Here is a 20,901-nt window from a genome sequence, read left to right on the forward strand (position 1 = left end):
GAGCTTTACGATTTTTCTATTTTTTAATGGCTTTAGCTATTTCTGTTGGGGTAATGGACCGCAATAGAGAACTACAGATTCGTATATAAAGAGAAGTATGCTAATACTTCTCTTCTTCAACAATTTTCTCAGTAGTAGGATCGCTTACCCAGCTATTTGTGAGTTTCATATTGTCGTAAAAGGCATCAGTCAAGTACTTCGCATTGCTCTAAAACATTGGAGGTAAACCTATTGTCACGGCATCTTAAAGGTGGAATAGTCGTAGGTTTAGCACTTAAGGATTTCACTACGCGCCAAAGGTCAGAACTTGGATTATCAATTTTTATGAGTTTGTTATTCCAAATTTGATCATAAAAATTTCTCAAAGATACTATAATGCTTTTTTGTAGGTTATTAATTTAGGAGCATAATATTTTTTTGAAAATTCTGTCAGTTTCTTTAGTAGCTAAGGATCTTAGTTTATTCTTATTCTCGATTTTAGTTTTAATATGCCCTGTGCTGCCCCGGGGCGTAAAAAGAATAGGGTAGTCCCAGATCCAAGGGTGTCGTAAGAGGCAACTACGGGCTTTTTGAAAGTGGGAGAGTCACGCTGCCGTCTTATGATGTGAGCACAATCGGGTCAGACTCGTCCGGGTTACTTACCACACTCGCACAGAATACCGGCGTGAAGTAGCGGCCTAGTGCCGCTACGTTTCGCATAGGTTAGGGTCGAGGACCGGAGGCCATTCCTTCCCCCCTCCCCCTCCCCATCACCCCCCAACAAAATATGAGAGCGGTCCTTCAAAAGATATTACCCCAGGAGGGTACCGGCTCTACCAGAGCCGGAGAATCCCTCCCCGAGCATTCTCGCTCGGGCTGCCCCTCGTATTCTGGGGATGGCATAGTATCATAGCTCATATTCAAGGACAAACAGGGCAGCAACACCACGGCACCCCGCTCCACGCTTAATGTGGACTTTTGTAACATCCGGGGAATTCACTCCAACTTAAACGCCGTCCACCACCACCTTGAGACGGCGCAGCCGGCCTTGTGTTTCCTTACGGAGACGCAGATATCTCGACCTAGCGATACGTCATATTTAACGTACAAAATTAAAAAATTGAGCATAATTTTATGCCTCATGCCGGGGTATGTGTGTGCGTTATGGAGGATATCTGCTGTCGCCGTCTCGGCAATTTTGAGGGTAGGGACCTGTCTACTCTCTGGCTCCGCGTAGATTTAGAGGACCGCGTCCGCATCTATACGTATGTCAACAGGTCCCATAGTTGTAACGCAGAAACGGATCACCTCATGGGCTGCGTTCAAGCGGCATTTGATGACGTGCTTGCTCAGATCCCCTTCGCTGAAATCGTAGTCTTGGGTGATTTCAACGGGCACAATGCCGAATGGCTTGGATCACGTACTACAGACTACGCAGGGCGATTTGTGCATAATTTTGCATTATGTATGTCTCTCGTATGGTCTCTAGTATGGTCGGTCCCAATTGGTTGAGTCGCCAACGCCGCTCCCGGATGTGGATAGCCACATGCCGTCCTTGTTAGATCTTCTGCTGATTACACATCCCGATGGTTACCAGGTCACAGTCGACGCCCCTCTCGGAACGTCCGACCATTGCCTGGTCAGGAGTGTAGTGCCTATCCAACGCCAACGTCGCAGACCACCAGCGACCCGCCGCGTTTAGCACTACAAGTCAGAAGATTGGGATAGGATGCGTTCCTTTTTTGCGTCCTACCCTTGGGGCAGGGTTTATTTCCCTTCGGATGATCCTAGTACCTGCGCCGTTGCAGTAGCCGATGTGATACTGCAGGACATGGATATTTTTATACCAAGCTCTGTAGTACCGATCGATGGCAGATCACAGCCCTGGTTCGATGCGTCAGTTAAAGCATCATCTGACTGCAAAAAACAGGCGTATCGAACTTAGGTTGCGGCGCTGGGCTGAAAGGATCTGAACTGCAAAGTTCTGAAGAGGAAATATAACCGTGCCTCCAGATTTTTCTAAGCGGCAAATCGCCCGTGCGAAATCGAAGAACGTCGTCAAAATTGGCGAGCAGCTTTCCAGTTACCCGACCGGAACACGCAAGTTCTGGTCGATGTCGAAAGCTGCTCTTGGTAAATTCAACCAGCCGTCCATGCCGCCGTTGCACATGAGGAATGACACCCTGGCCCATACGGCAAAGGAGAACGCCGATCTCCTGTGCACTCTTTTTGCCTCCAACTCGACTCTTGATGACAACGGAAAAACACCGCCGACCATCCCGCGGTGTCAGAGCTCCATGCCTGAAATACAGTTCAGACAGAAAACTGTTCGGCGAGCTCTGTTTTCGTTGGACGTCAGGAAGTCGAGCGGGCCGGATGGCATTTCTCCAGTCGTGCATAGAACGTGTGCCCCTGACTTGACGCCGGTGCTAACGGGTTTATTCCGGCACTCTTATTCAAAAGGCGTAGTCCCTGACTCATGGAAGTCAGCCCTTGTCCATCCGATCCAAAAAAAAGGAGACAGTTCAGATCCGGCAAACTACAGGCCTATTGCTATCACCTCCCTACTATTTAGAATCATGGAGAGCATAATTAACCGCCAGCTCTTGGTATACCTTGAGGGTCACCAGTTGATCAACGACCGGCTTTCGCCATGGTCGGTCGACTGGCGATCTTCTGGTATACCTAACACATAGATGGACGGCGGCTATTGAAAGCAAGGGGGAAGGTCTGGCAGTTAGCCTGGATATAGCGAAGGCCTTTGATCGTGTATGGCACAAGGCGCTCTTCGCAAAACTTCCATTATTTGGGCTTCCCGAGACCTTATGCAAGTGGACCTCCAGTCCCTCAAATACCAAGCCCGCGAACGCTGGAATGCCCCAAGGCTGTGTGCTATCTCCCACGCTGTTTCTTCTGCATATCAATGATATGTTGGACACCACCAACATACATTGCTTTGCAGACGACAGCACTTGTGATGCCGTATACACGGGCCATGTAGGTCTCTCTCGGGAAAACTTCGACCAGTGCCGGGAGAAACTTGTGTCTTCTATCGAGTCCTCTCTCGAGAAGGTCGCGGAATGGGGTAAGTTGAACCTTGTCCAATTAACCCCCAGAAGACTCAAGTTTGCGCGTTTACCACTAAAAAAAAGCCATTTGCCGTATCAGCGCTCTTCAACAACACTTCCCTTAAACCCTCGCCTATTATCGGAATACTGGGTCTCGAAATTTCGAGCGATTGCCAATTCCGTGTCCATCTGGAGGGCAAAGCCAAATTAACTTCGAAGAAACTGGGCGTCATAAATAGAGCTCGGCAATACTTCAAGCCGGCCCACATTCTAGCGCTCTACAAAGCACAGGTCCGGCTACACATGGAGTATTGCTGTCATCTCTGGTCTGGCGCACCCCAGTATCAGCTCGATCCATTTGACCGCGTGCAACGCAGAGCAGCTCGAATTGTCGGGGACCTAGCGCTCTATGAACGGCTGGATCACTTGGCACTGCGTAGAGACGTCGCTTCATTGTGTGTCTTTTACCGCATTTATCACGGGGAGTGTTCGGAAGAGCTGTTTAACCTTATTCCTGCCGCCGAATTCCACGTTCGCACGACACGCCACAAGTTAGGATATCATCCCCACCATCTGGATATGTGGCGGTCTTCCACAGTACGGTTTTCAAGGAGCTTTCTTCCATGTACTACATAGCTGTGGAATGAACTTCCTTGTGCGGTGTTTCCGCGACGATACGGCATGGGTACCTTTAATAAATGTGCGTACACCTTCCTTAAGGGCCGGTAACGCTCCTGTGATTCCTCTGGTGTTGCAAGAGATTGTGGGTTGCGGTGATCACTAAAAACAGGTGACCAGTACGCTCGTTTGTCCTCCTATTCCATAAAGAAAAAATATATTTTGGTAGTTTATGAGGGGTGATTATACCAGGGCCATGAGGAATACTCATATCTCTTGCATTAACAATAATAGCAGTTAGTTGCTCTATGGAAGAATCGATTTTGGAACTGATGTTGTTACATTTTGGTGAATGTGCAATATTCGAGTTAAAGTAAGATTTAACTGCTTCCATTTGCGTCTTCGTACCTATATCGAATAAACGGCTTACGAGTAAAAGATTCACCGATAGAGAAGGCAACAGGTGATTTGATGAAAGACGTGATGAAGTCTCCGACCGCGATATATTGTAGACATTTTTAGCTAAAACTATATCAGGAATGGAGGGTGAGTAATCGCTACGATAATGTACAAGTGTACAAGCGGACCGAGTACGTCGTAATCATTATTAACCAATTGATCAAATAGGCGATTTTCTCTATGATTAGCTTTTTTGCAGTTCCAGTAGTCACGTTTAGAATTAAGGTCTCCCATGAGTAGAATCCTATTATACGAATTCATTACTAAGTCTAGGTCGCTGACAAGTAGTTCTTGGTTTGGAGATTGGTATGCCGAAAATATAGACGTGTCTATACCCGACAATGTTATATTAACACCAATTCATTCAAGATTCTGGATGGCCGCTATATGTAACGGAGTATGGGGGATATCTGATTTGATAAGTAACGCTACACCTTGGCCCGAGCCATCTGATCTTTTATTTTGTCGATAAGTTACATAGCCGGTAATGTGCAGTTTATGTTTTGAGCTAAGTTTGGTTTCACACAATGCTATAATGTCAACTGACAGTTTACAAATGATGTCAATAAGCTCATATAGTTTCGAACTAATGCCATCGGCATTCCAATAAAGAAAACGTAATTTATCATTGACCCAGATGAGAAAGAATCAGCATAACTTTGTCAATCATTGAATGACATGCCATTAACTGCACTATAATTGCTTTAATTGTTGCTAAAATCTTTAACATCTATGCAGTAGCACTGTCCGGATAGCATGATGGTACTGCAGTTGTCACATTGTTTTCGGCTGGATACTCGAACGTAGGGATTTTCTTCTCATTGGCACCTGCCACACTGTCCCAAGAACGACCATCAATTCCAGCATTTTTAGGAAGACGCTTAGACGTTTGGATTAATTTAAGTTCATCCTTCCTTGTCTCGACAAGCTTCAGGTATTTTTGTCGTTCTCTACATTGCCGATAGTTTGCAGGGTGATTTTCATTACAGTTGCAACACTACGCAAGCGTGTTTCAGTCTTTCTTTGGGCATTCACTAGAGATGTGATTTTCTAAGCACTTTACGCAGCGATGTGGCAATTTGCAGTTTTTCGAAGAGTGCCCAAAAGCTTGGCAGGGAAAACATAGAGTTCCAGCATGGGCCTTTGCCTTAAATTTGCGTATTTGCACGACACAATTACTTAGATATTTAATTTTAATAAATGCAATGACATTAGCTCCTGTAGGTAATTGCACCAAGTATAAGGGACTAGCGTTAGATTTATCATCTGCATGTCTGAGTTTTTTAGCAGTTGTATTAGGAAAACCAAGTTCATCTAACAAACCAGTTAGATTTTCTTCAACATAGTTAGGGAGCCCGATTATAATAAATTTAAATGTTCGTTCTTCTTTCCTCAAAAAGGTGTAACAATTGATGTTCTCAGAGCGCAAGCCATCTTGAAGTGATTTGTGGCCCTCTACTGAGTAACAGTAAACAGTGACTTTTTGATGGCCTTGATATTTAAAATGGAAACCCTTGGCATAACGGGAAACCACAGTTTGAATGAACTCGTGTGTCAAATCAGATTTGATATAAATGTGAATTGGAAGGATCTTACTAGATTTCTTCACAGTTGTGGACGCCTCCCGAAGTTTGATGGATGCTGATGGACCTTGGTCAGGAAGGCCGCTAAATCTATTAAAAGTCTTCACTGGTGTTTGCGTATTCACTTGTGTTCCATGCGCAACTCTTTTAGGTATGGACCAGTCTAGCTTCATATCACCTTGTCTTTTAGGATTTGGCAAGGATGAAACGGAATTTGATCTAGTCAAAAATCTATCCATTAATAAAAATTGTATATCGATATCGATGTTGAACATTCCCATCACTACATACTTGTTACGGCAATGAGTGGGGGAATGCAAATTTTTACACACGTATTACAACTAATAACAAATGCGGGTGGCGAGCAAATACAAACTTTGCGTTTTTGTCGTAAAAAACACTACGAGCGACTGAGAAACACTACGAGTAACTGAACCCTCACTACTAATATTTCTTTTAAATAACTGAATTTACCATATGTTCGTAAAAAGTTGAGCTCGTAAGATGAACATACAAGAAACTAAACGGCCAGTCTTTTCAATCAAATAGAGTAGTTTTACAATGGCTGTAATACAAATTAGTTTGTAAGGTGCTGGATCCAATATATGAGTCGTGTTTAAATAAAATAAATTATTTTATGAAGAGTAAGACAGAATTAACTGTATAAATATAAATTATCGTATACTGCTCGCATCAACCTTTAGAGCTTGTACTCGGTTGTTTGTGTAACGATGCTTCGTGAACATGATGGTCGTGCTTACTGTGACAATTAGTAATTGCATCTAACAAGAAATGTATATGTTAAGAGGACATGGTTATCAAATGAAAGGGTTTGCTAAAAAGAATACGAAACAATATTATTGCAAAAAAAAACGTTTTTTTTTTGTAACGCTTTAATATACGTGGGTAACACTGAAAATGTTTAGAACTGTTCAGTTAGAAACATTGCTTATGAAATCTTTTTTTGAATTTCAATTTTAGAACTCTTTGGTAACCTAATGTAGGATTTGGTATTCAATTGTCATTTCATTTTGTGAATTGGAGGCAAATCTAAAACACGTGAACCAAACACGAGAAAATTTTCGATCAATGATTTATTATGACTTTCGTCGTGAGATTACTCAATAACAAAGCTATGATAGGCTGCGATTAGCATTTCTTAATGAAGCCCCACCTCGTGCTACGATTTACAATTGGTTTAACGAGTTTAATAGCAGCAATCTCAATGAAAATCCGCGTAAGGGACGACCTTAAACAGCGACTACTGAAGATAACAACAGTGCTGTGCGACGCATGAAGATAAGAGAGTGACCTATCAGCAGATACGGGTAAGCCTAGGCATTGGTATGAGTCAAGTTCAAAAAATATTACACAAACATTTAGGCGTCAGGAAGCTGTGTACCAGATGGATTCCCCATACCTTAACCGACGACCAGAAAGACCTTCGCATGGACTGGTGTCGCCAAATGTTAGATAAGTTCAACGGCCGTGACTCAAATGCTGTATTGGACATCTTCACAGGTGATGAAAACTGGATATATTGCTACGAACTCGAAGCGAAAAGACAATCAGCTCAGTGGGTGTTTTCTTTCGAGGTTCAGCCAACAAAGATAAAGAAAGGAAGAAGTCAAGAAAAAAAGATGATTGCGTCATTCTTTGGTCGGAAAGGTCATTTCGCGACAGTTGTGCTAGAAGATAGAAGGACAGTTACTGCAAACTGGTATGTCAATCGCTGTTTGCCTGTTGTCTTTGAAAAAATTCGACACCAGCGCTCTCGAAGCAGGTTTCTACTTCACCACGACAATGCTGCAGCGCACTCCGCAAAATGGACTGTTGAATATTTGATTATGGCAGGTGTCGCGATAATGAGTCATCCACCATACAGTCATGACCTGGCGCCCTGCGACTTTTATTTATTCCCAAGAACAAAAGATAAAATTCGAGGTATTCGTTTTACGAGCCCTGAAGATGCGGTGAAAGCGTACGAAAATGCCATAGAAGAGCCACCTAAGTAAGAATGGGCTCACTGCTTTTCTCGGTGGTTTCATTGAATGCGACGATGTGTAGAGAGGAATGGAGATTACTTCGAAGAACAACAAAAGTATTGGGAAATTTCTACATTAAGCCGTTTAGTAACACTAGATCTTATAGAATATTTTCTTTAATGAAGTGCAGATATTGAAGTACTGATTCTCACAGTAAGATCTTAATGGGTTTGCACGAGGTAAAATAATATTGTGTTGAGCTCTAGGAGTCTTTAGTCTACATTAAATATAATATATTAAACTACTTCTTTCACTTTTAGCTTAGATTTCAGATAAGCCTCCTATATAAATTTGTCACCACTGCCTTGAATATCTACACAACTTTGTAGCTAACGCATATGCAAGTAACGATAAGAAACTTCATTAACAAAGTTAATCCTCGCTCAGGAACTTGGAGCTTAACTCTTCAATATATCAATGTTATAAGTAAAGTTTTGATGGAAACAATAAAACGGGTTGCTTGTGCACGATTCCTGAAATTAGGTCAATAACTATTCTTTCACTTGACACCGGTATGCTGAGGATTTATTGGTAATTTCAAAAATGTGTTGTCTGACTTGTTAGAAATAATCGTATTTAATTATTTAAAAATTTATTATGAAATAATTTAAGTGTAACGGTCAAAATAAACGAAATTCGACAAACCCGTTCATAGGATTCTCATGACATAGACCAACATGTTTCAATTACATTATCTCATTAATACTCAGCTCTCCATTCATAAGTTCAATCACAAACACATTCCAAGCACCTAAGGTAAAAAGTTATTCCTTTCCCATATTTTATAAGCTGTGTAACTCTAAACTCTTTTTGCCTTAATTATTAAATCATCACTAATTAACGGCAGCAACCAGGCAAATGAACAAGAGGTACAAGAAATACAGGAGGAACAAGATGAGAACATGATATTAAAGCTGGTCCGAACTGGAGAAAAGTAGCTGAAGACAGAGTCAAATGTGCATCACTGGAGGAGACCTTCACCCATTCTGGGGTTCTTGTAGTTAAATAAAAATTAAGCAACTATAAACACTATGATATAATATGTAGGAGACACACAAGTTTATTAATTATTAATAAATACAAATAACTGACATAGAATAAACTTAACAAAACTAACACATACATGGACTTTAGGAGATTATCTGAGAATAATCCTTAGACATCATTTATCCATAGATATACTTGATTATACATTGATGTTATTTTATGATACAACTACTACTAGTGTTCAGTAATAGTGTATTAAGACTAATTAATACCTAGTAAGAAGTATATTACTGCCTGCTGTGTCGTATAAAAAGTTATTTGGGGTATAAATTACAAAAACAACGACGACAAGTAACAACATTTTAACTTAGCTCCTCAAGTAAAAAAAATAATTTAGTGGTTTAAAGTGCATCGTTTGACCTGAAAAGATACCCACAGTTTCTATTTTATTCAGTGATTGTAACTAAATATAAATTATTAAATAGAAGCAGTGTTAAATTAGTAATATTACTCAAATAATAATCTTGTTATTCGGATTTTTAAACGTGTGACTAGTACGCGTAAGCGCCAACCAATCCCGCGGCGCTTACAACCTTTTGGCCGAGAAGGTTGGTTGAACGCGGCTGGGCCGCTTGGCTCGCTACGTACCTCCGTACCTAGGAAAGATACCGCGTGGCGTAAGTATTTTATGTACCGTCAAAATGGCTTCATCACGCGCTGGCATTTGTGCTGGATGCCGGACTAAGATTACTAGCAGACTATACTTAAACTGTTGCGTTTTCAAGTTAAACTTTGATATCGAATGCGCTAATGTATCCGAAAAGCGGTTCAATTTAATGGAAGTGGAGCGTAGAAACAGCTGGAAATGCCCGGGATGTGTGGTTAAAAAACCTAAAATTGATAATAGTAATACGCCTGTTAGACCTACTGAGCTGAGTGGGAGCTCGCCGGAGCATACAAAATTTTCGATGGCATCACCTTCAACCCGTGATGACGACATTGTTATTAATAAGGGTGATATAAGGCTTTTATTCAAGGAGGAGTTCGCTTTAATGAAGGACACCCTTATAAAAGAGCTACATATGTCTTTGTAGAGTATGGTGGAAGAGGAGTTTAAACGTATGAGGAACGATATAACATCAATAGAGGAGGGTATTACATTCATAAATGCAGAACATGAAACCATGAAGCAGAAATTGGCCAACCAGGTGGTTGAACTAAAGGATCTACGTAGCCACAATACGTTTTTATAGAGTACCATCCATGAAATGTCCTCTCGACTTGAAGTCATGGAGCAAAACAATCGATCCTGCAATTTAGAAATTCAATGTGTTCCAGAGCACAAAAGTGAAAATCTTTTGACAACTGTTATCCAGCTCTCGAAGGCTGTCTCGTGCGGGATCCAAGAAAGTGACGTACATCATTTTACCCGTGTCGCTAAATTCAACAAACAAGATCGTAGGCTCGTGCAATCATCGTAAAGTTGGCAACTCCCCGAATTCGCGACTCCCTGTTGGCCAGCGTGATTAAATTTAATAAAGTAAACACCAACAAAAATGACAAGCTAAATACAAGTCACATTGGTATGGGTGGAGAAAAAGTGCCGATTTATGTAGGAGAACATCTATCACCAGTGAATAGAAAATTACATGCGGAGGCGCGTCGCAGGGCCAAGGAGAAGGGTTACAAATTTGTATGGGTTAAGCAGGGTAGAGTATTTGCTAGAAAAACAGAGACCTCTGAATATATCTATATAAAAGATGAGAGTAGCCTAGATAAAATTCAGTAGTTGCCTCATTTAGAAGCTCTTTTGGTGATTTAAGCTATGAAATTCGATCGATTACAAATATTCTACCAAAATGTTAGAGGTCTTCAGACTAAGACTCATGATATTCTTTGTAATACTGCATGCTTAGATTATGACATATTAGTGCTAACGGAGACGTGGTTAAACAGTGGAGTATACGACAACGAACTATTTGACAATCGTTATAAATTATATAGGCGCGATCGCTAGAGTTCCGGTTTCCACTCAGCTAAAGATGGTGGAGGAGTTTTGATAGCAGTCTCAAATAAACTATGCTCTTTTAGATTAAAGGACAAGGAGAGCTTATGTGAAGATCTCTGGGTCAAAGTTGAACTTTCTAAAAACATCGTAATTCATATTTGTGCTGTGCACATTACGTCTCCAGTTAAATCAAAAATATTGAAACAATTCATAGATAATTTTAATCATGTCTCCAAAAATATACATAATGTTTGCGTCATTGGCGATTTCAACTTGCGCTCTATTAGTTGGCCTCTTCCTGGATCTACTGATTCAATAACTAATAACGGTTCCTCGTTGGGTCATCTCCTAATTGATTTTGTTTCTCTTAATAATCTTTTTCAATATAATAATATAACCAATAACCAGCTGAAAATTTTAGACCTAGTTTTAAGTAATATGCCTAACATCAAAGTAAATGCATCACATAATCCACTAGTTAAAATTGACCCATACCATGTTCCCCTGGATATATCAGTTTACTTAAATGATAAATATAAGGAACCTAGGGCTAATTTTGGGAAAGTTAGATATAATTTCCTAAAAGTAGATTATCAGAAAATTATCGACCAACTTGATAAAGTAAATTGGTTGAGTGAATTTTCGGATAGTGGAGATGTAGATGAAATGGTTGGTCGCTTCTATTGTATATTAAATAAAGTAATAAATGAATTTGTACCAAAGACAAAACTTCGGAATAGTACCTATCCGCATTGGTTTTCCAAAGCGTTGATAAAAGTGACTAAAGAAAAGATAAAAGTTCTACACCGTTTCCGAAAATATCATAACCCTCTGGACGAAATAGAATTAAACATTTTAAACAAGAGATGCAAAACATATACCATCTCTTGCTACAACAAATACATCCAAGATATTAAAGAGAGTATCGGTAGCAACCCAAAATATTTCTGGTCCTACTTGAATAAGAAACGTGGTACGTCTAACCATTACCCTCATAAAATGATATATAAAGATGTTACTGCTTCAGATGGAACTCAAATTTGTAATCTTTTTGCATCACATTTTTCCTCAGTTTACAGTTCTTCAACCGGGTATAATTTAACAACGAGTAACGAAACTTTTGGTAATAACCATAATAACAATTTAGGTAATCTGCATATATCTAGATCAAAATTGTTTCTATACTTAAAAAGACTTGAACCTTACAAAGGCCCCGGGCCGGATGGTATCCCATCTTATTTTGTGAAAAGCTGCTGTTCTGTCCTAAGTCTTCCACTTTATCTCATATTTAACAGATCCTTAGCAACAGGTATTTTCCCATCACTTTGGAAAACTGCTAAAGTTGTCCCAATACACAAGAATGGAAATCATGTGGAGGTATCGAATTATAGACCCATCTCCATTTTACCCGTGTTTGCTAAGATTTTCGAGGCTTTAATATGTCCATACATACAAAAAATTTCAAACAACCGCTCCGTTTAGAACAGCATGGTTTTGTTAAAGCAAGATCTTCCAATACGAACCTCGTCAGCTACCTTCAGTATCTTGTCGACGCGGTTGATTCATCCCACCAAGTAGATTCTGTATACACAGACTTCTCAAAGGCGTTCGATACCGTGCCCCACGGACTACTAATTAAAAAACTAGAAAAATATGGTATCTTTGGAGCAGCCCTAAATTGGTTTGCCTCTTACTTATCGACTAGATAGCAATACGTGGTAGTGAAAGGCTATAAATCGAATACATTCACATCAATCTCAGATGTTCCACAAGGCTCCCACATAGGCCCTTGGCTATTTAACGTGTTCATTAATGACATAGTATCTGTGTTCAGTAATAGCAAAGTTTTTCTCTTTGCTGACGACCTCAAGCTTTGCCGAGTGATTAGAACCTCTGAGGATACTGAACTGCTACAGAAAGATCTTTCAAGTTTGTCGAGTTGGTGTTCGGAGAATGGAATGTTATTAAATACCTCGAAATGTCACCATATAAAATTTACACGCAAACATAACATCATTGAATCCCGGGACCACTTTTGTGGAACAGCATTGGAAGAGGTAAATTGCATTCGTGATTTAGGAGTAGTCTTCGATAATAAACTGACATTTCTCCCACATATTGACAAAATCGTAGCTAAGTCTTTTAGAACTCTTGGTTTCATATTAAGAAATTGTAAGTATTTTAAAAACCCGCTCACTAAGATTATTATTTATAACGCCTTTGTGAGGAGTACCTTAGAATACTGCAGTGTTGTGTGTTCACCAGTCTATAAGGTTCACCAATTACGCATTGAGCGAATTCAAAAAGGATTTTTGAGACACCTGTCATATTCGGTTGGTCTACACAAACTCCATAAATCATATGTCGAAAGACTGAATTATTTTAAAGTGGAAAACCTATCAGTTCGTCGTCAATTATCAGATATGGTATTCTTGTTCAAAGTACTGCGAAGTTTTGTCGATTGCCCTATTATTAATTCCCTTGTAACGTTGTATTTACCATTACATACGTTATTTTACATAAAATAATGAAATAAAAATAAAACTAATAAATAATAAAACGTAAACACTTTTGTGCGCGAGCGTAGGCGAGTTTTTTTGCTGTTCATAAAAAATGCATGGCTCGCTCGCGTCACCCGTCGCCCGGCTATCGCCATACCACGGCTGCGCTCGGTAATAGCAACACGTCAATATATTATGTGCAGTGACTTATCACGTTTGCCGTAAAATACCTAGTTATATAATTTTTTTAATCACCGGTTGACAACTTAACATAATATAAAAATAAGTTTCAAGGATTATCGTCACCCCGATAGGGTAAGTGTTGGACACGTGTTAATATTATTTGAGTACTTGTAAAACTTTGAAGTAGTTATTTAAAATGTAGTATTTTAGCAAACATTTAATTTTCTTTTCAAAATTAATTATTCTTTCTTTGCTTTCGCTTCCTTTTCTTTTTTTTATTATTGTAACTCCGTTCTGATTGTGAACAACTACACCTCCTGCTTACGGCTTCACCCTTAATGATAGACACGGACGCACGTGGTTCACAATCAGCGGAGACATAAGAATGTGGTCTTAACTGTGGACATCATTCACAGGGTTCCAGGATAAGATTTTGGAACGTTAAAAGATATAATTCCACCAAGTTCCGGTGATTAGTTACCCGGACCCGAGTATCGGGAATCACCTGCGACACGTCGAGTCATAACCTCCAGCTGAGGGGCCTGCACCGGCGTCTTCAACGTCAGGGGAGTACCGAGCTACAAGGACAAACTAGATCAACCAACAATACACCCTACGACCCTTGCTCAAATTGTATTTTAATTATTTTTAAATATACATCATTTAAAGGCCGGTACGGGTAGTTTCATTTAAGCCCCCCGTAACCGTCGCATTGGCGCCCATATCGTGGTTTGGTTGGTCTAGTTTTTCTGAGTAGAAGTAGTTGTGTGTATGTGTTTTTTTTTAATTTTTGTAAAACGTTTTTTTTTGGTTGCCAGTAACTAAAGTGTACTCCAAATTCTTTATTTATTTGTGTCAAATTATTCTAAAACATCAATGTGTTAGAATTTATTATTTTAGGTATCATTTAATTACCTACTTGTAATAATAAATGTTACAGCAATAACTACACTTTAAGTGACTCATTTCTTTGTTCAAACTTTGTATAGAAACCGGTCGCTTCGTTATCGCATAACTACAAAAAATGTTTGTGCTAAGCCGTGTATAGTCGAGCACAAAAGTGCTCGGTTTTAATATTTATTTTTTGTGTTCTGATTTTTTTTTTGTTTTAATTGGGTAGTACACATTAGTTACAAATTACTTTTAACGCTTTTTCTGCTTGTTTTAGTAAAGTATATTTTTTTTTCTCAGCTTAATTTTTTTTCTTTATTTGCCAACCATAACGTTGCTTAGTTAATTTTATTTTGTAACGGAACGGAGTAGGGCATTCGTAACCTTGTCCAACATTTATTTTATTGCGGTGTTTAATATTTTTTTTAGTTGATTTTTTTGTATATATTTTTTTTAATATTGATTTTTTTTTATTATTGAATTTTTTTTTTATCTTAAAATATAATGGCGTATCCAGTTAAATTCCTGTCACTGCAAAAATCAGAATTAGAATACGAGGTTCTCATTAGAGGTACTTCTCCTGCTTCCACAGTACAAGAGCTCCGAAAGCAGATTTGTAAGCTGGGACCATTATTTCCTTCTGAAGACATTTTAGAAAGCTCATTACCTATTTCTGACGACCTTAAAGGAGCTACTGACGTACTGGCTAAAATCAAATCACTTTTAGAATCACCATTAGATAGGAACTTGTTATTGCGAATCGAGAATCTTTTAAATCACCTTTATCATCGGCTTAACCGTATTACTTATGACAGTAAGACGCAGCAATTATACGACACTTGCGTAAATGAATTTAAAACATTGTTCAATTTTTATAATTCGGTGAAAGACAATGGAGAGGACAAATTGATAGCGTCATCATCTAAAGCCGACTCTCAACAGTGTGCTTCACCGCTCAATGTAAGCGTCTCGTGTAGTCGAGATCTCACAAATGACGTATTAAAGGTAAAATTTGACGGCAAATCATGTGTTCGGTCTTTTATTGAACGCATCACAGAGCTAAGCAAAGCTAGAGATATTCCCAGTGCCAAACTTTTATCTTTAGCAACGGAAATATTTACTGGCGATGCTCTTCATTGGTTCCGTAGTATTCGACATAACATAGCAAGTTGGGAAGAACTTATTTTGCACCTTAAAGCAGACTTCGATAGGGTAGATTATGATTATCGGCTGCTTGCTGAAATACGAGCTAGGACACAGGGTGAAACAGAAAACATCATAGTTTACCTTTCAATTATGTCTGGGCTTTTTTCAAGGTTAACAAAAAATTTGTCTGATGAGGACAAGCTAGAAATTATTCTACATAATATCAGACCTTGTTACGCAGCCACCCTCTCTTCGCATCCTCATATTAAGGACTTGGACACCCTAAAATCTCTGTGTCGCAATTATGAGAATGTCCAAGCTCGTCTTTTAAATTTTCGTGAGCCGCCTACACAGACGTCAGATACCATCGCGCCTGACTTTGCTTACGTTAGACCATCCCAAAATTTTAAAACTAATTTTCAACAATATAAAATTAATAATAATCAAAATACAAATAACAACAGTTCTTTTAAAAATCAAACTAATCATATTATAAAAACTAATGAAAGTAAAATTAATAAAAGTTATATTGCTAATAATAATAATGTACATGCTATACAAACTTCTTCCAGTAAAACCTTTTACTGTCCTAGGTGTCGTAACAATACGCACAATTTACGGCAATGCAAGGCAGATAAAAATAAAATCCTTTGTTTTATTTGTGGACATGATGGTTTTAAGACTCCTGATTGCCCTAATTGCAACAAAGAAAAGCTTAATAGTTCAAAAAACTAATAAGACTGCAGAATCGTATAACCAATCAACGTACTTCTAATTTTGATAAAAATGATTGGCAGAAATGGCTAGAAACCATAAAGTTTTATTACAAAACATATAAAATTAATACAATTCTGCAGCGAGAACCAGTTAATGATTCTAGGCCTTATGCTTCTATAAAAATTAATAAATTAAAATTATTCGGCCTCTTAGATTCTGGATCCGCTGTTACTGTCCTTGGTAACAATAGTTATAAGATGTTGGAAAAAGAGGGTCTTAAATTACATACAGATCGCTTTATTTCGATTAAAGCTGCTGGTGGACAAAAAATGCCTAGCATTGGATATATGGACCTACCTATTTCCTTCGAAAATGAAATCAACATGATTACCGCTTTTGTTGTTCCAGACGTTAAAATTGATGTCATACTAGGGGTTGACTTCTGGCGCAAATTTAATATTTTCCCGAAACATTTTAAAAGCATAACTTTTTCCAATACCCTTATTTCAAACGCAAGTCTTGATTCTGACCTTCCATCCTTCATACAAGCATACGATCATCTGTCGCAGACTGAAAAATCTATAGCAGACAATATTATTGCAAAATTTAATGACATATCTACCGAGTCTAAAGGTTTGGGCGAGACAAAGTTGATCACTCACCACATTGACACCGGTGATGCACAGCCCATTCGACAACGCTATTATCGGCTCTCTCCCGAAAAACAGCGCATTCTTGTCGAACAGGTCGATCAAATGCTAGGTCTTGACGTTATCGAGCCCTGCGAAAGCGCTTGGTCATCTCCTGTTCTTATAGTAACCAAAAAGAACGGCCAACCTCGTTTTTGTCTCGATAGCCGTAAACTAAACTCTGTGACCAAACGCGACGCGTATAATTTACCTTACGTATCAGAGATTTTAGATAATCTTCGGGATGCTCGTTATTTATCAAGTCTTGACTTATCTAAGGCATTCTGGCAAATCCCAATAGCTACCGAAGATCGGGACAAAACGGCGTTTTACGTGCCAGGCCGTGGTACTTTCCGTTTCAAACGTACTGCATTCGGACTGACAAATGCACCTGCCACTCAGCAGAGATTAGTTGATTTGCTGTTCAGGGAGTTTGACCTCAAAGTCTTTGCTTATTTAGATGACATTATTATCGTCTCAAATGACTTCAAATCCCACGTTTCTCTTTTACTGCGTGTGGTAGAAAAGTTAAAGCAGGCAAACCTCACCATTAACTTGGAAAAATGCCAGTTCTTTCGGAGTCAACTTAGGTATCTTGGATACGTTGTTGATAGTTGTGGATTACGTACTGATCCAGAGAAAGTGCAAGCTATTCTCACTTACCCGACACCTTCTTGTCGGAAAGATATTAAGCGCTTTCTCGGAACAGCCACATGGTATCGGCGTTTTGTTCCCAACTTTAGCACAATAGCAGGTCCTCTTAATAAGTTGACTTCAAGCAAGAAGGGTTCACCACCATTCATCTGGTCGGCGGAGGCTGATGCAGCTTTTAAGAAGCTGAAGGAATGTTTGGTTTCCGCTCCTGTTCTATCCTGTCCTGACTACAACAAGCCATTTGAGGTGCATACCGATGCCAGTAACTATGGTGTGGGAGCTATGCTAACACAAACCATAGACGGTAAGGAGCACCCCATAGCTTATATGAGCAAGTCGTTGTCAGCGGCAGAGAAAAATTACAGCATTACAGAGCGGGAAACTTTAGCTGTATTAGTTGCTCTTGAACACTGGAGATGTTATTTAGAGAACGGTAGACCGTTCACTGTCTATACAGACCACAGCGCCTTAAAATGGTTCCTATCTCTAAATAACCCTACGGGTAGGCTAGCTCGCTGGGGTGTTCGACTGTCCGCGTTTAACTTTGAACTTAAGCATCGTCGCGGCGTCGACAATGTCATCCCAGATGCCCTTTCAAGAGCTCTTCCTGTCAATGCAATAAATATTTCAGGATCCTATTCCACAACCACAGATTCTTGGTACAAAAATATTTTTAATAATTGCATTAATAAACCTCAAAATTTACCTAATTTTTTCATTAAAAATAATAGTTTATTTCGGCTTTCTAAAGATAAATATCATAATTTAAATTCAGAATTTTCATGGAAAGAGGTAGTTCCAAGTGAGTTAAGAGATCAAGTAATCAACGAAAACCACTCTGACCCTAAAGCTGGACATCTTGGTGTCTTCAAAACGTACCGTCGACTTGCGTTACGCTATTTCTGGCCAGGCATGCATCAGGATGTAGTGAAATTCGTTGGTTCCTGTACTAAGTGCCTCTCGTACAAAGCTCAGAACCATTTAACATTAGGAGAAATGGGTCGCCCTAAGCAATGTAGCCGACCATTTCAAATGATTTCTATTGACCTAATGGGTCCTCTACCTGTCAGTAGAAAACAACATAGTTATATTTTAGTAGTCACGTGTTGTTTTTCAAAATTTTGTCTGATCTTCCCTTTAAGGGCTGCAACATCTACAGCTGTCACTAAGATTCTAGAAGACTCAGTTATTTTAGTTCACGGAGTCCCTCAAACCATCTTCTTGGACAATGGCAGTCAGTTTATTAGTAAAATCACCGAATCACTTTTTAAACAATATAACATTCCCAATATATTTTATACCCCTAAATACACACCTCAAGTGAACAGTGTCGAACGTTACAACCGGACAATTATAACTTGTATTTCTACATTTGTGGAGGATGACCATCGCACTTGGGACACTTTTATTCCCAAGGTACAGTTCGCTATTAACAATTCGGTGAATGAAGCAACTGGTTTTACCCCTTCATTTTTAGTATTCGGAAGAGAGTTAGTCACCTGTGGTACACACTACGTTGATAACGACCTGGGAGACGAAGTTTTATTTTTACCCAGAGATTTGTATGCTGACAATTTGGGTTGCCTTTCCAACTTATTTGGAGTCGTTCAGGCAAAACTCTGGCATGCACACCTCAAAAACTCGTCACATTATAATCTTCGTAGAAAAGCCTCTGAATTTAACGTAGGGGATATAGTTATGAAACGAGCTTACGTTTTAAGTGACAAGGACAAATATTTTAGTAAAAAGTTAGCACCAAAAATTTATTAAATGTCGTGTTTTGGAAAAAAAATCTCCCTTAGTATATGTTTTAGCAGATATGTCAGGAAAGAATCTAGGTACCTGGCATATCAAAGATTTAAAATTAATAGGATTAAATAAATAATTTAGTTTTTTTTTTTACTCAAGAGGATTTTATTTTAATAATAAAATCCTTTCGTAGCGAGGGGGGTATTGTAACGTTGTATTTACCATTACATACGTTATTTTACATAAAATAATGAAATAAAAATAAAACTAATAAATAATAAAACGTAAACACTTTTGTGCGCGAGCGTAGGCGAGTTTTTTTGCTGTTCATAAAAAATGCATGGCTCGCTCGCGTCACCCGTCGCCCGGCTATCGCCATACCACGGCTGCGCTCGGTAATAGCAACACGTCAATATATTATGTGCAGTGACTTATCACGTTTGCCGTAAAATACCTAGTTATATAATTTTTTTAATCACCGGTTGACAACTTAACATAATATAAAAATAAGTTTCAAGGATTATCGTCACCCCGATAGGGTAAGTGTTGGACACGTGTTAATATTATTTGAGTACTTGTAAAACTTTGAAGTAGTTATTTAAAATGTAGTATTTTAGCAAACATTTAATTTTCTTTTCAAAATTAATTATTCTTTCTTTGCTTTCGCTTCCTTTTCTTTTTTTTATTATTGTAACTCCGTTCTGATTGTGAACAACTACACCTCCTGCTTACGGCTTCACCCTTAATGATAGACACGGACGCACGTGGTTCACAATCAGCGGAGACATAAGAATGTGGTCTTAACTGTGGACATCATTCACAGGGTTCCAGGATAAGATTTTGGAACGTTAAAAGATATAATTCCACCAAGTTCCGGTGATTAGTTACCCGGACCCGAGTATCGGGAATCACCTGCGACACGTCGAGTCATAACCTCCAGCTGAGGGGCCTGCACCGGCGTCTTCAACGTCAGGGGAGTACCGAGCTACAAGGACAAACTAGATCAACCAACAATACACCCTACGACCCTTGCTCAAATTGTATTTTAATTATTTTTAAATATACATCATTTAAAGGCCGGTACGGGTAGTTTCATTTAAGCCCCCCGTAACCGTAGCACCCTTAACTATTGCTTGAATCTTTCACTTTTAGAGTTCCTCGCCGATTACCATACCCCTGGGTCTTTTGCGTTTGCCGTTAGCTCGTACTAATCTGAAAATACACTCTCCTATATCTAGACTAAGCCAAACATATAACTCTCTCGATGTATCTGTAGACATATTTAACACATCACCCATTGCATTTAAGTCTGCCGTTCGGAAATTTTTGAATAATGTTAAATAGTATTTAAGTTAGTTATAATTCTTAAGCTATATTAATAGTAAGTATTTTTGAATGTACTAGATAATAATAGTTCATGTAGTTTTGAACTTAAAGTACTTGATATATTTTGTTACTTGATTTGCATGTTGTGGCACCTATATTCAGTGCACTTACAATTTTATTTAGACATTTACTTATTTTAAGATTACTTTTAGTGTAACTTTAACTGGATGTCCTTAATTAAATAAATAAATAATAAACTAGTGTCCTGACACGTAAGAGTTACTCAATAAATTTAAGT

General features: G+C 38.9%; 1 long non-coding RNA gene across 1 annotated transcript; it reads left to right on the plus strand.

Moving 5' to 3' along the window:
• The first annotated feature begins 13,229 nt into the window (after positions 1–13,229).
• LOC126967032 (uncharacterized) lies at positions 13,230–20,360 on the plus strand. Its single transcript, XR_007729863.1, has 2 exons — positions 13,230–13,338; positions 19,593–20,360. It is a non-coding gene; the product is annotated as an uncharacterized LOC126967032 (long non-coding RNA).
• The last annotated feature ends 541 nt before the right edge of the window (positions 20,361–20,901 follow it).

Source organism: Leptidea sinapis, chromosome 12 (assembly GCF_905404315.1).
Source record: "Leptidea sinapis chromosome 12, ilLepSina1.1, whole genome shotgun sequence".
NCBI lineage: Eukaryota > Metazoa > Arthropoda > Insecta > Lepidoptera > Pieridae > Leptidea > Leptidea sinapis.